Source organism: Lycium barbarum, chromosome 1 (genome assembly GCF_019175385.1).
Source record: "Lycium barbarum isolate Lr01 chromosome 1, ASM1917538v2, whole genome shotgun sequence".
NCBI lineage: Eukaryota > Viridiplantae > Streptophyta > Magnoliopsida > Solanales > Solanaceae > Lycium > Lycium barbarum.
The window spans coordinates 90,408,812-90,424,278 of record NC_083337.1 but is presented as its reverse complement, the minus strand read 5'-3'; positions in this window follow the sequence as shown (position 1 = coordinate 90,424,278).

Here is a 15,467-nt window from a genome sequence, read left to right as displayed (position 1 = left end):
AACATTGTTAGTGTGTTGATGAGATTATACTCCGTGATTGAGATGAAAGTGCATATTGTTGTAGTATGTTGTAAAACATTGTTATATCCCGTATTTTATATATTCGGATATTTCAAGGTGATCGCGATAAGTTAAGGGTAAGGCTATATTTTGATCTTGTTTATCACCTACGTTGCTTATGAATGTTATTGGTATGGAAATATTGAGAAAGGCTAAGGGCAAATTTGGAATTAGGAAAATAATTTTCATGGATTACAAAATAAAAATAAAAATTAGTAGTCTTGAAATAAAAGGGACATGTGGCCGTCCATATTGGGTATGGGCCAAGGCCCACATGGATGAGTAATATATGTGAAATTAGATGACTAATTCCACACATATTTCATCTTTATCCTTAGAAATTTCAAGAACCTTGGAGAAGAAAAAGGGATAACCCATTCGGCCATGGTGATGAAAATTTGAAGCCCAAAAATCTTGATCAAAAAAATAATTCCTTCTAGCAATCCCACCAATTGGAAGGCCCTCTTTAACGTGGAGTAGTTGTTGAAGTCGATAAACCCTTCGTTTCTACTAGTTGCAACCCTAGCCGAATTGTGGAGTTCAGGGAAAAAGGTAAGGTTTAATCCTCTTTTCATATGTTATGAATGTTTTGTGTATGTTGTAGTGTGTAGAAATGAATGAAAATCATGAAATATGGAAGATATGTTGTGCCCGTGTATGTGTTGTATTGTGTAGGAATGATGAATAAATTTTTATTTAGTACTTTGGTTGTTGTTGTTGTGGATTCTATGGTGAAAAAGAGAGTTTAATGATTCAAGTTGAAGTTTAAATTGTTGTGGGCTGTTTTGGAAGCCAATGCGATTTGAATATAGTCTTTTGTATTTATGGAAAATAATGTTGTTAGTGTGTGAATTGTTGGTGTAGTTTATGAATTTTGGAAGGAGGGAATGTGTTGTTGTTATCCTTGGTAAGTTGGAAGATTTTAGATTGTGTTGTTGTGGTTAATTTGAACATAAGTGAAATGCCGTCGAATTGCGTAGAAATGGTTACCGATGTTGGAAATATGGTTGTTGGTATTGTTGTTGATGATTTGGCAGAGTTGGAGTCTCGGGGTTGGTTGTATTTACAGGGGAGGTGCTGCCGAAATTTCTGTAAACAAAGTGTTAGTTTAGGATTGGACTCTTAAGTGTCCATAGCTAATGTTTGACATCTTTTGACATTGTTGTAGATCTTACGAAAGACGAGACTTAAGTTCGAACTAGCTTAGGAAGCAGACAAGGTATGTAAAGCCTAACCTTTCTTTTCTTTGGCATGTCCTAGAACTAAGTAAGTTATTATACGTATCTTGGGGTAACTCCATTCTTGATTCCGAGCTTGTTAATGATTCTTATTCACTTCTTGATATGAGTATACTTAGTATAGTCGAGCTTATTGTACGATTAAATAACAAGCAAAGCATAAAGAGTTCTTGTTTTTTTTAAAAAGAGTTCTGTAAGTAGTAACGTCCCTAACTTTTGTAGATGGTCTCGGATTGTCTTGGAAATGTTCGTAGAGGTTTCTATAATGAATGACGTTCCTAACATGATTGTTGCTTCGATTTTCCAAAAATGGCTTCTGAAACGTTCGTAAAAGGTTCTGTACTTCAAACGCTCATAAATTTCTTATACTAAATCGGATTGACCCGAAACTTATTTCTGAGCCTTCAGGTGTCGGTAAGTATACTTGTTCATCGAGTCTTAAAATTTATTTATATGCATATGATTTTACTAACGATTTCGAGAAAATTAGTTTTATACTAAAGGAAACACAAAGTGAGATTTACTAATTAAATTTTCAAAACCACTCCGAAGGGGGTGCGAGATTTTACTATTTAGATTTTCAAAACCACTCCGAAGGGGGTGCGAGGTTGTACTACTTCATTCCATATACGACTCATGTTTACATTCCATGGCATCATTATTATTATGTCGGGACCGGCATGCCCGAAGGGGCCAGGGTAGTATTATGTCGGAACCGGCATGCCCGAAGGGGCCATCATTATTATTATGTCGGGACCGGCATGTCCGAAGGGGCCAGGGTAGTATTATGTCGGAACCGGCATGCCCGAAGGGGCCATCATTATTATTATGTCGGGACCGGCATGCCCGAAGGGGCCAGGGTAGTATTATGTCGAAACCGGCATGCCCGAAGGGGCCATCATTATTGTTAATGTCGCAAGCGGCATGCCCGAAGGGGCCATCATTATTATTATGCTGGAAGCGGCATGCCCGAAGGGGCCAGGAATATTATTATTATGCCGGAAGCAGCATGCCCGAAGGGGCCATCATTTTTACTATGCCGGAAGCGGCCGTCCGAAGGGACTATTGTGATACTAAATTTAGATTGAGTATTCTAGAATTTGTGTATGCCGTATTTATATTGCGTATGCTGGAGGTGGTGTAAGGCACTACAGGGCACGATTTAAAATGTCGTTCCAGGTTACTCCCGGGTTGCTTCTAAACTTGTTTACTGTTATGCTTCTTCTTGTTTATGATTCAGTAATGCTTATTCAGTACATATTCCGTACTGACCCCCTTTCTTTGGGGGCTGCGTTTCATGCCCGCAGGTTTAGGGACGCGGCTCGGCAATCTAGCCACCTAGGAGGAGTCAGCACTGGGAGTCAGACAAGTCCACTTGCTTCAGAGACTGTTCGTGTTTTGGTATAATTTTGTGTATATATATTGTGGGTCATACTCTTTAGAAGTCTGCGAACAGCGTGGGTGTCGGGGTTACTGTTTGGCCTTGTCGGCCATTGTTTTGTTGTACAAAGGTGTTGGTTGCCTCGTTGGCTTACCTTGTCATATGTATGTATATATATATAAGTACGCTTTGGGATGTTTGAGTTACAGGTCGACTTCAGTATTCTATTTACAGCTTTCGGTCTTAGTTAAAAAAAAAACCTGTTGCATGCCATATTTGAGAACAGGTAACATAAGTTGGGTTATCGGGCAAGATAAGCTCGGTCACTTGTCATGGCTCTAGGTTGGGTCGTGACAAAAGTGGTATCAGAGCGGTTCAATCCTCGGCATGTTCGCAGACGGTTTCTAGTAGAGTCTTGTTTATCGGTATGTTGTGCACCACATCTATAAACAGGAGGCTACCAGACATTAATAGGGTGTCATTCTCTCTTTCATGGTGAAGATCTTGCGGATAGAGCTGTGTCGTAAATGAAGTCCCTAATCTAATAACCTTGTTTGATTTCAGTGATGACTAAGAAGGGTAAAGCGACAGCAGCCCAGAAGGGCAAACCAGTTGTGGATGAGGCAGTTAGCCGAGCCCCTAGGTCTACCATAGCTCAGACTTACGCTCGAATACACATTCAGTCCCAGAGTCCTCCTACTTCCCCATCTTCGGAGGAGCTCAGAGGGGCACCTGATCCAACTCCAGCACCAGCACCAGTGCCTCCAGTCGTTCAGCCGGATGCTTAGAGACACGAGATAAAAGAGATGAAAGATGCTATATATTTGTTGACTCAGATACTTGCTACCCAGGATGGACGACATGATAGGGGTCATGAGTATCCAGATAGTGCCGCTAGTGCTAGGGCTCGAGATTTTCATACATTAAATCCTCCAGAACTTAAGGGCACAGACCCTAATGCTGACCCTCAGGAGTTCATAGACGGCACGCAGCGTACCTTAGATGTAATGAAGGCTTCAGCTATAGAATCTGTTGAGTTAGCTGCTTATAGGTTGCAGGGTATAGCAATTAATTGGTATCAGTCATGGAGATTATCGAGGGGTAGGGACGCTCTTCCGCCGACTTGGCAGGAATTCTCGGATGCCTTCTTGCGCCATTATATGCCACCCGAATCGAGGCGGGCGAGGGTTGACAGGTTCCTTAACCTGCGGCAAGGTAGGATGTCTGTTAGAGAGTATAGTGTGGAGTTTGATTCTTTAGCCAGATATGCCCCTTCTATTGTGCAGGACATGGAAGATAGAATTCACCGATATGTGATGGGATTAGAGCCAAGATTGCAGGAGTCTTGTATGGCAGTAGCAATGAGCCAGGTATGGATATAGCTCATATTCAGGCGTATGCTCAAGGGTCAGAGGATCGTAGGCGCCAACGAGAGGCTATCTCAGAGCAGAATAGTAGTAAGCCCAAGAGGGCCAGGTCGGAGGGTCATAATAGGGGTCCCACTAGAGAGAGCAGACCCCAGTATAGTGCACCTTTGCAGTTTTGTGGACCTCAGCGGGGTAGGGAGACTTCCCCTAGGCAAAGACAGAGTTCTTCTTATGCATCGGGTTCTCAGCAGCATGTGAGGTCAGGGCAGGAGGTGATGCCCCCTCCCTGATGTGCGTCTTGCGGGAGATGTCATGTAGGACGATGTCATCAGGGTGTATGCTATACTTGTGGTGACCTGTGGCACTATGCTAGAGATTGCCCACAAAGAGTGGGTAGTATTGTTCCTGGGAATTCGGTAGCAGCGTCGTCACCCTCAGTGAGAGCCCCCGAGACAGGACTCCAGACTTCTTCCGGCCGAGGTAGGAGCGGAGGTAGAGCATCTAGTTCCAGTGCGGGGCCATATCGTATCTACGCTCTAGGTGGGAGACCAGGTCCAGAGACACCGCAGGATGCACCATCAGGTATACCCTTCTTCAGATAATTTATTGGTGGATTTAAACTACATCCGAATCGTCCTTTATCATTATGACATGATGTATCACAACATACGTGAGAATACGAGTATAGCGGTTAGCAGGGCAAGTCGAGACAAGAGATTTCGTGAGACACTTAGTTGAAACCTTAAGAGGGAAAGTGCCCATAGCATAGCAAGACCATAACTATAAATTAGAACTAGGATAAGCAAATAAAAGACTACCTTTGATAGAACCTTGCGGGACCAATTCAACATTCGAGGACGAATGTTCTAAAGGGGGAAGGATGTTATATCCCGTATTTTGTATATTCGGATATTTCAAGGTGATCGCGATAAGTTAAGGGTAAGGCTATATTTTGATCTTTTTTATCACCTAAGTTGCTTATAAATGTTATTGGTATGGAAATATTGAGAAAGGCTAAGGGCAAATTTGGAATTAGGAAAATAATTTTCATGAATTACAAAACAAACAAAAAAATAGTAGTCTTGAAATAAAAGGGCCATGTGACCGTCCATATTGGGTATGGGCCAAGGCCCACATGGATGAATAATATATGTGAAATTAGATGACTGATTCCACACATTTTTCATCTTTATCCTTAGAAATTTCAAGAACCATGGAGAAGAAAAAGGGATAACCCATTCGGCCATGCTGATGAAAATTTGAAGCCCAAAAATCGTGATAAAAAAAAATAATTCCTTCTAGCAATCCCACCAATTGGAAGACCCACTTTGACGTGGAGTAGTTGTTGAAGTCGATAAACCCTTCGTTTCTACTAGTTGCAACCCTAGCCGAATTGTGGAGTTAAGGGGAAAAGGTAAGGTTTAATCCTCTTTTCATATGTTATGAATGTTTTGTGTATGTTGTAGTGTGTAGAAATGAATGAAAATCATGAAATATGGAAGATATGTTGTGGCCGTGTATGTGTTGTGTTGTGTAGGAATGATGAATCAATTTTTATTTAGTACTTTGGTTGTTGTTGTTGTGGATTCTATGGTGAAAATGAGAGTTTAATGATTCAAGTTGAAGTTGAAATTGTTGTGGGCTGTTTTGGGAGCCAATGCGATTTGAATATAGTCTTTTGTATTTATGGAAAATAATGTTGTTAGTGTGTGAATTGTTGGTGTAGTTTATGAATTTTGGAAGGAGGGAATGTGTTATTGTTATCCTTGGTAAGTTGGAAGATTTTAGATTGTGTTGTTGTGGTTAATTTGAACATAAGTGAAATGCCGTCGAATTGCGTAGAAATGGTTACCGATGTTGGAAATATGGTTGTTGGTATTGTTGTTGATGATTTGGCCGAATTGGAGTCTCGGGGTTGGTTGTATTTACAGGGGAGGTGCTGCCGAAATTTCTGTAAACAAAGTGTTAGTTTAGGATTGGACTCTTAAGTGTCCATAGCTAATGTTTGATATCTTTTGACATTTTTCTAGATCTTACGAAAGACAAGACTTAAGTTCGAACTAGCTTAGGAAGCAGACAAGGTATGTAAAACCTAACCTTTCTTTCCTTTGGCATGTCCTAGAGCTAAGTAAGTTATGATACGTATCTTGGGGTAACTCCATTCTTGATTCTGAGCTTGTTAATGATTCTTATTCACTTCTTGATATGAGTATACTTAGTATAGTCGAGCTTATTGTACGATTAAATAACAAGCAAAGAATAAAGAGTTCTTGTTTTTTTTTAAAAAGAGTTCTGTAAGTAGTAACGTCCCTAACTTTTGTAGATGGTCTCGGATTGTCTTGGAAATGTTCGTAGAGGTTTCTATAATGAATGACGTTCCTACCATGATTGTTGCTTCGATTTTCCAAAAATGACTTCTGAAACGTTCGTAAAAGGTTCTGTACTTCAAACGCTCATAACTTTCTTATACTAAATCGGATTGACTCGAAACTTGTTTCTGAGCCTTCAGGTGTCGGTAAGTATACTTATCCATCGAGTATTAAAATTGATTTATATGCATATGATTTTACTAACGATTTCGAGAAAATTAGTTTTATACTAAAGGAAACACAAAGTGAGATTTACTAATTAAATTTTCAAAACCACTCTGAAGGAGGTGCGAGGTTGTACTATTTCATTCCATATACGACTCATGTTTACATTCCATGGCATAATTATTATTATGTCGGGACCGGCATGCCCGAAGGGGCTAGGGTATTATTATTTCGGAACCGGCATGCCCGAAGGGGCCATCATTATTATTATGTCGGGACCGGCATGCCCGAAGGGGCCAGGGTAGTATTATGTCGGAACCGGCATGCCCGAAGGGGCCATCATTATTGTTAATGTCGCAAGCAGCATGCCCGAAGGGGCCATCATTATTATTATGCTGGAAGCGGCATGCCCGAAGGGGCCAGGACTATTATTATTATGCCGGAAGCAGCATGCCCGAAGGGGTCATCATTTTTACTATGCCGGAAGCGGCCGTCCGAAGGGACTATTGTGATACTAAATTTAGATTGAGTATTCTAGAATTTGTGTATGCCGTATTTATATTGCGTATGCTGGAGGTAGTGTAAGGCACTACAGGGCACGATTTAAAATGACTTTCCAGGTTACTCCCGGGTTGCTTCTAAACTTGTTTACTGTTATACTTCTTCTTGTTTATGATTTAGTAATGCTTTACATATTCAGTACATATTCCGTACTGACCCCCTTTCTTCGGGGGCTGCGTTTCATGCCCGCAGGTTCAGGGACGCGGCTCGGCAATCCAGCCACCTAGGAGGAGTCAGCACTGGGAGTCAGACAGCTCCACTTGCTTCGGAGACTGTTCCTGTTTTGGTATAATTTTGTGTATATATATTGTGGGTCATACTCTTTAGAAGTCTGCGAACAGCATGGGTGTCGGGGTTACTGTTTTGCCTTGTCGGCCATTGTTTTGTTGTACAAAGGTGTTGGTAGCCTCGTTGGCTTACCTTGTCATATGTATGTATATATATAAGTACGCTTTGGGATGTTTGAGTTACAGGTCGACTTCAGTATTCTATTTACAGCTTTCGGACTTAGTTAAAAAAAAAAACCTGTTGCATGCCATATTTCAGAACAGGTAACATAAGTTAGGTTATCTGGCAGAATAAGCTCGGTCACTCGTCATGGCCCTAGGTTGGGTCGTGAAAAACATCGTGTGGGATGTTTATGGAATATATTGGTATGAATAATAGTGTTGTGATGTTGGTATTGTTGTTGTTGTTGATTGGTTGCTGAATTGCAATTTTGGGCTAGGTATATAAATAGGGGAGATGTTGCCCGATTTTCGGCAGAAAATAGAATAGTTTGATTTGAAGCTTGGAACAAGTGTGCAATAAAGAGTCTAACGTTAGTATAACTCCTCTTAAATGTAGCCTTGCGAGCTCGGACAAATAAGCGTAGCTAGTAGGAGGTCGAACAAGTATGTTAAGGCTCGTCCCTTCTTTCAAAGGCATGATTTCTTTCCTGTTAACTCATAACTGTTTTCCAAAATATTCATACTTTCCAAACCAAAGGTTGTGATTATGTGAGCTCTTATGATAACAACGATGGATGTGTTTTTCAATGACAATGATGTTGTCAAAAATAAGAATATTATTATGATGACTATGATGAGAAAGATTTCATGTTTAAAGGTTCCAAGTTTACGAGTTCAATGATGATATAAGAATGTTGAGTTATTTCTTGATTTCTCAATTGTATTCATAGATGATGACTATTTTTAAAGATTCCAAAGTATATGAATTGACGCCTTACGAGATTTATGATCTTATTCTATGTTCTCTTGATGCTATTCTTCATTGATAGTCTCACCTTATAATAGTTGTTCCTTCAAGGTGAGACAAAACCATGATGATTATTCCATAATATAATCGGAGGTTACCGACCTTACGTCACTCCGATAACTTTTCTTGGGCTCTCCTGCATGCCGCTTACATGATATATGTATATGATATATGTATATGAGACATGAACATGATATATGCACATGATACATGAACATGATACATGTATATGTATATGGGAAAGTGGGTCAGAGCGCTATAGTCGCGTAACCACCGGATCAGTTGGTATTATATAGACGCATAACCACCTGTTCAGTTGGTATTATATGGGAAGAAGGGCCAGAGCGTTATATACGCGTAACCACCTGATCAGTTGGTATTATATGACATGATATCATCCCGGACGCGGGATGCCCGGACGCGGGACATATGTGGCTAAATGGATCGGAGCCGATGCCTCGGCAATATGATATGTTCTATTTTCTATATATATGACCAAGAAATGTTTTTCTCTCAAGAAACCTAAGCATGCATGGTATCCGCCCTAAGAGGAACTCATATGTACATGTCACTCTTTCATTTTATGATATGCTCTACATTTCTACTCCGTTATTATTCATGCCTTGTACTCCTTACTATATTATTGTTCATGCCTTACATACTCGGTACATTACTCGTACTGACGTCCCTTCTCGTGGACGCTGCGTTCATGCCCGCAGGTAAACAGGTAGACGGGTATGATCCCTAGGAGCTCCACCAGCGGTACATTGAGAGCACTCCAGTTGTTCCGGAGCTTCAGTTTATCGGTACTACTTTTGTGTACATAGTTGGGCACGGCAGAACCCGGCCCTCCTTGTGAATATATGTATACGGCAGAACCCGGCCCTCCTTGTGAATATATGTATCTTATCTAGAGGCTCGTAGACAGATGTGTACAGTCAGATGTTCCATAATCTTGTTTGTCCTTGTCGTTGTATTATATTTTAGTAAAGCTTATTGACACTTGTTTACGAGTATGCTATTGATGACTGTGTTGAGTAAAATATGACGGTATCGTCCATAAGGCCAAGTCAGTAGTAAGTATAGAATGCGAGCTAAGAGGTGCTCGGTATAGTAGTATCGGGTACCCGTCACGACTTCTGGTGGGGTTGTGACAATACGGACCCTTATACGAACCGTATAAAGTTATACGGACCGTATAAGCGATCGTACAACCCCACCCTTTTGAAATTGTTTCCATCGTCCATTTGATCTCCAATCCTTATGGGACCTTCTTAATACTTGTTTAACACTTGTTTATCTCCTACCATGCGACGACATGAAATTTTTCGAGGTGTAACATCCTTCCCCCCTTTAAAAACATTCGTCCTCGAATGTTAAGTTTTTCGGGATTTCTATAAAAATTTCGCCAGAGTTTTCCCTGTAATATAGCGCTACCATCCTATCACAACAGCCCACAATAAGATCTCCTCACAGGGCTACAACACAATAGTAATAAATTATGGCCACACACGACCAAAAGCATGAAAATAAAGCATACATACCTCATAGTATTGATGTCTCATCATGGATCTCTTCCGGGGTTGAAATAAGTGCGGGTACTTGGACTCCATATTTTCTTCCGCTTCCCAAGTCATTTCTTCTGGGTTATTATTTCTCCATAAGACTTTGACTGAAGATACTTCTTTGTTTCTGAGTCTCCGTACTTGCTTATCTAGTATAGCAATAGGTACCTCTTCATAAGCCAATTTTTTAGTCACTTGAACATCATTTATCGGCATGATTCTAGTTGGATCTCCAACACATTTTTGGAGCATTGACACATGAAAGACGGGACGGACTGACTCAAGTTCTGAGGGTAAGTCCAATTCATATACTACTTGGCCTACCTTACGGATAATCTTATAAGGTCCAATGTATCGAGGACTCAATTTTTCCTTCTTACCAAATCTCATCACAGCCTTTATTAGTGATACCTTTAAGATTACCCAATCATCAACTTGGAATTCTAAGTTTCGCCGATGGTTGTCCGCATAAGATTTCTGGTGACTTTGGGATATCACTAATCGATGTTGGATAACATTGACCTTTTCTACTGCTTGTTGAATCAACTCATGCCTATTAGCTGTACCTCTCCTACATCAAACCACCCAATTGGGGATCTACACTTTCTCCCATATAAAGCTTCATACGGGGCCATTTGAATGTTGGAATGATAGTTATTGTTGTATGCAAACTCAGTAAGAGGTAAGTGGTCATCCCAACTACTACCAAAATCTAGCACACATGCCTATAACATATCTTCCAGGGTCTGAATAGTGGGTTCGGCTTGCCCATCCTTTTGTGGATGAAACGCTGTACCAAGCCTTACATGAGTACCCAAACCTTCTTGGAAAGACTTCCAGAATCTAGCTGAAAACTGTGCTCCTCGATCTATGATAATGGACATCGGGACACCATGGGGTCACACTATCTCTTTAAGATGCAATCTTGCGTAATCTTCTGCGGAATATGTGGTTCTATCTGGAAGAAAATGAGCTGATTTTGTGAGTTTGTCCACGATCACCGATATGGAGTCATAGCTGCTTCGGGAATGGGGTAACCCCACAATGAAATCCATGTTGATCGCTTCCCATTTCCAGGCTGGAATGTCCATTGCTTGCAATAATCCTCCTAGCTTTTGATGTTCAATTTTCACTTGTTGGCAGTTTGGACATTGAGCTGCAAATTTTGCTATCTCCTTCTTCATTCCATCCTACCAGTACATTAGCTTAAGATTGTGATACATCTTTGTCGCTCCTAGGTGAATAGAATACCGAGAGTAATGATCTTCTTCTAGAATCTGATGACGTAATTCTGCAACATTTGGAACACATAGACTGTCTCGTTATCTAAGAACTCCATCTATAGAAATTTCAAATTGAGACTTTTCTTTCTCATGAAGTGTATCTTTATAATAGCTCAACAGGGGATCTTCATATTGGCGCTCTCTCACCTCTATATCTAAGGATGAAACAGCTGGGTTGTGAATACCAATTCCTGCATTACCTGATTCAATTAGGCGAACTCCAAGGCTGGCTAGTTGGTGGAGCTCACGAATTAATTCTTTCTTCTCCGAAAGAACCTCACATAGACTTCCCATTGATTTGCGGCTAAGTGCATCAGCTACAACATTCGCCTTTCCGGGGTGGTATAAAATACTCATATCATAATCTTTCAGTAATTCCAACCACCGTCTCTGTCGAAGATTCAACTCCTTCTATTTGAAAATATACTGGAGACTCTTGTGATCCGTATAAATATCAACATGTACACCATACAAGTAGTGTCTCCACATCTTTAGTGCATGGATAACCGCAACTAACTCAAGGTCATGGGTCGGATAATTCTTCTCATGTTTTCGCAACTGCCTTGAAGCATAGGCAATGACTTTACCGTGCTGCATCAATACACATCCTAACCCAATACCAGAGGCATCACAATATATAACATAATCATCTGGCCCTTCTGGGAGTATCAGGAGTGGGGCTGAAGTTAATCTATCCTTTAATTCTTGGAAACCGCATTTACAAGCATCAATCCATTGGAATCTTACTGACTTCTGAGTTATCTTTGTCAATGGTGTTGAAATGGAGGAAAACCCTTCCACAAATCTTCTATAGTAACCTGCCAATCCCAGAACATTACGGACTTCTGCAGGCGTTGTAGGACTCGGCCAAGTCTTCACAGCCTCAATCTTTTGGACATCTACTTGAATGCCCTCAGCTGAAATAATATGTCCTAGTAAAGTTACAAAATTCAGCCAAAATTCACATTTTGAAAACTTAGCATACAATTCAAGAGTCCGAAGAATCCCAAGGACAATACGGAAATTGTCTGCATGGTCGAATTCTGTCTGAGAGTATACAAGAATATCATCAATGAACACGATCATGAACAGATCTAAGAGAGGCCTGAATACATTATTCATCAAATTCATAAACACCGCCGGAGCATTAGTCAACCCAAATGACATTACCCGAAATTCATAGTGGCCATATCTCATTCTAAAAGCTATTTTAGGAATATCTTCTTCTCTAACTCTCACTTGATGATAACCTGACCTCAGATCTATTTTGGAAAACCACTTGGGGCCCTATAATTGATCAAACAAATCATCGATTGTCGGGAGAGGATATTTATTCTTTATCGTCACCTTGTTCAGTTGCCGATTGTCGATGCACATCCGTAGGGAACCATCTTTCTTTCTCACAAATAGGACAGGCGCTCCCCATGGTTATGAACTGGGCCTAATAAATCCATTCTCAATCAAATCTTTTAGTTGTGCCTTTAGCTCTTTAAATTCTGCATGAGCCATTTGGTAGGGTGCAATAGAGAATCGTTTAGTATCCGGTAACACATCAATAGCAAAATCAATCTCTCTTTCCGGAGGAAGACCTGGGAGTTCATATGGAAATACATCTGGAAATTCATTAATTACCGGGACGGATTGAAAAATCGGTGGCTTTGCTTCGGTATCATGAAATCGGACTAAGTGACAAATATAGCCTTTAGCTATCATCTTTCTTGCCTTAAGGTAGGAAATAAACCTACCTTTGGAAAACATTGTATTACATTTCCATTCAAGCACGAGTTCTCTCGGAAATTGGAATCGAACCACTTTCATTCGGAAATCGACATTGGCATAACATGAGGCCAACCAATCCATACCCAAAATCACATAATCAAACATTTCCATCTCAACTAGATCAACTTTAGTCTGACGATCACATACCACAATTATACAATTCTTGTATACTTGTCTAACTACTACGGGATCACCAACCGGAGTAGATACCTCAAAAGGCTTAATTGGCTCAGGTTTCACCCCCAATACGATCAGCAATATAAGGAGTAATACAAGACAATGTGGAACCCGGATCTATCAATGCATAGACCTCATGAGAGAACATAGATAGTATACCTGTAACCACATCCGGGGAGGACACAAGATTCTGTCGTTCGGCTAAAGCATAGATACGGGGCTGGGTACCACCTGAACTGGACGCTCCCCCTCTGCCTCTACCTCGTCCTGCTGGAATCTGGGGAGTCTGCCCTACCGGGCGCACAGACAAAGAAGAACCAGCTGCTGATCCTATGGGCTTCACCTCTACCGTACCTCGAGGCACAATCACGCATCACGTGCCCAGTTTCTCCATAAATATAGCAAGCATCGGAGCCTTGACGACACGGGCCCGAACGTAACTTTCTGCACTGACTACATCGTGGGACCGGTGGTCTCCTCTGGCTATAATCACCTCCAAACTGGGAACCCGAAGCTCTCGAGCTCTGACCCTGTCTTGAATAAATGGGGCAGTCAAATATTCTGCCTTTAAACCAGGGAGGTGCGCTAGTTGCCGACTAGCATGAGTATTTAGAATATGTCTGCCTTGATCCCCCTCTATAGTCACTGCCATCACCAACAAATCTGGCCCTCTTACTCTGCCCTCTATCAATATCGCACTCACCCCTTTGCGGATGTTGCTGCTCTTCTAAATTCTGGGCATGGGCCTGAATACGGGAAATGTCCATCCCCTCCTGCAACGAAGCTGTCAAGTAGTCCTTAAACAAATGTGGCCCTAAGCCACTCACAAACCTATGCACTTTAACTCCCATATCGGCCACCATAGTCGGAGCCTATCTAGCCAATGAATTAAAGTGAAGGCTATACTCTCGAGCACTCATGTTCCCTTGTTTCAGATTCAGAAACCTATCCGCACGGGCCCTTCGAACCTTGGGTGGCAAATAATGACAAAGGAAGGCATCCACAAATTCTTGCCAAACTGAGGGAGGTGCATTTTCCCTTCTTAAGGATATCCAGTTATTATACCAAAGAACCGCTACATCCCGGAGTCTATAAGATGCCAACTCCACAGATTCAGTATCAGAGGCATGAATAATTTTTAATGTTCTCACCATCTCATCAATAAAACCTTACGGGTCTTCATCCGACTTTGACCCGAAAAACTCTGAAGGGTTTAAACTCATAAAATCCCGGGCTCAAGTACTAGTCACCCTATCACCAGAACCTATGCTCTGCCGCTGTACCTAAGCGGCAAGTAACTGTGTCAGTAGCTGAATAGCTTCGGTCATTTGTCGACCCGAAGCAGCCGATGGAGGAACTGGAGGTACAGGAGCCGGAGCTGAAGCCCTCTCTTGCTCTTCTATAATAGGTGGAGTGTTAGAGGTATTAGATGGAGCCTCATTTTGAGATTCACCTTCTGTATTCATTGGCGGCACCCTTTCTATCTGCCTTTCAGTCGTAGCCCTACCCTTCGGGGCGGCTGTAGCTTTTCTCTTTGGCAGCATCACTAAAATCATAGCGCACAATTAGGGAGGACAAAATCTTATAACATGGCTCTATGGCATGATCCAAGAAGAAGTCGGTCATTTTTCCTAAATTCCCCGCAGCCTCTTGTTTATAAGTGTGGCGCGCTTCACACCGATAAACGAGACTCTGCTGAACACGGCTCATAGACACACCCTTGGACGGAATTGCTCCCTTACCACATTTGTCACGACTCGACTAGGGGCCATGACGGGTACCCGGAGCTGACTACCGAGCACCTTTTATTAAGCTACTCATCATACTCAACCTGAACATATATAAACTCCAAAGCAACCCATATCTATATACAAACGCCCTCACGTCTACAAAAATGATATAAAGAAGTACAATGTGATCATCGTGGGACATCAACAACCCACACGTACGTATCTATGAGTCTCTACTAGAGTACTAGACATAAGGACGGGACAGGACCCCGTCGTGCCCAAAATATATATACAAAAGAACATGATCATAAGTAGCACCTCCAGAATAATGGAGTGCTCCTGTAATTCCACTGATAAGCCCTACGGATCTGTACCATCTCCCTGTCTACCTGTGGGCATGAACACAGCGTCCAAAAAGAAAGGACGTCAATATGAACATTGTACTGAGTATGTAAGGTATGAATAATACTGGCATAATAAAGAAATCATGAAGCACGAGATGAAGATATTACCTGATTAACCTTTAAAAGTAAAC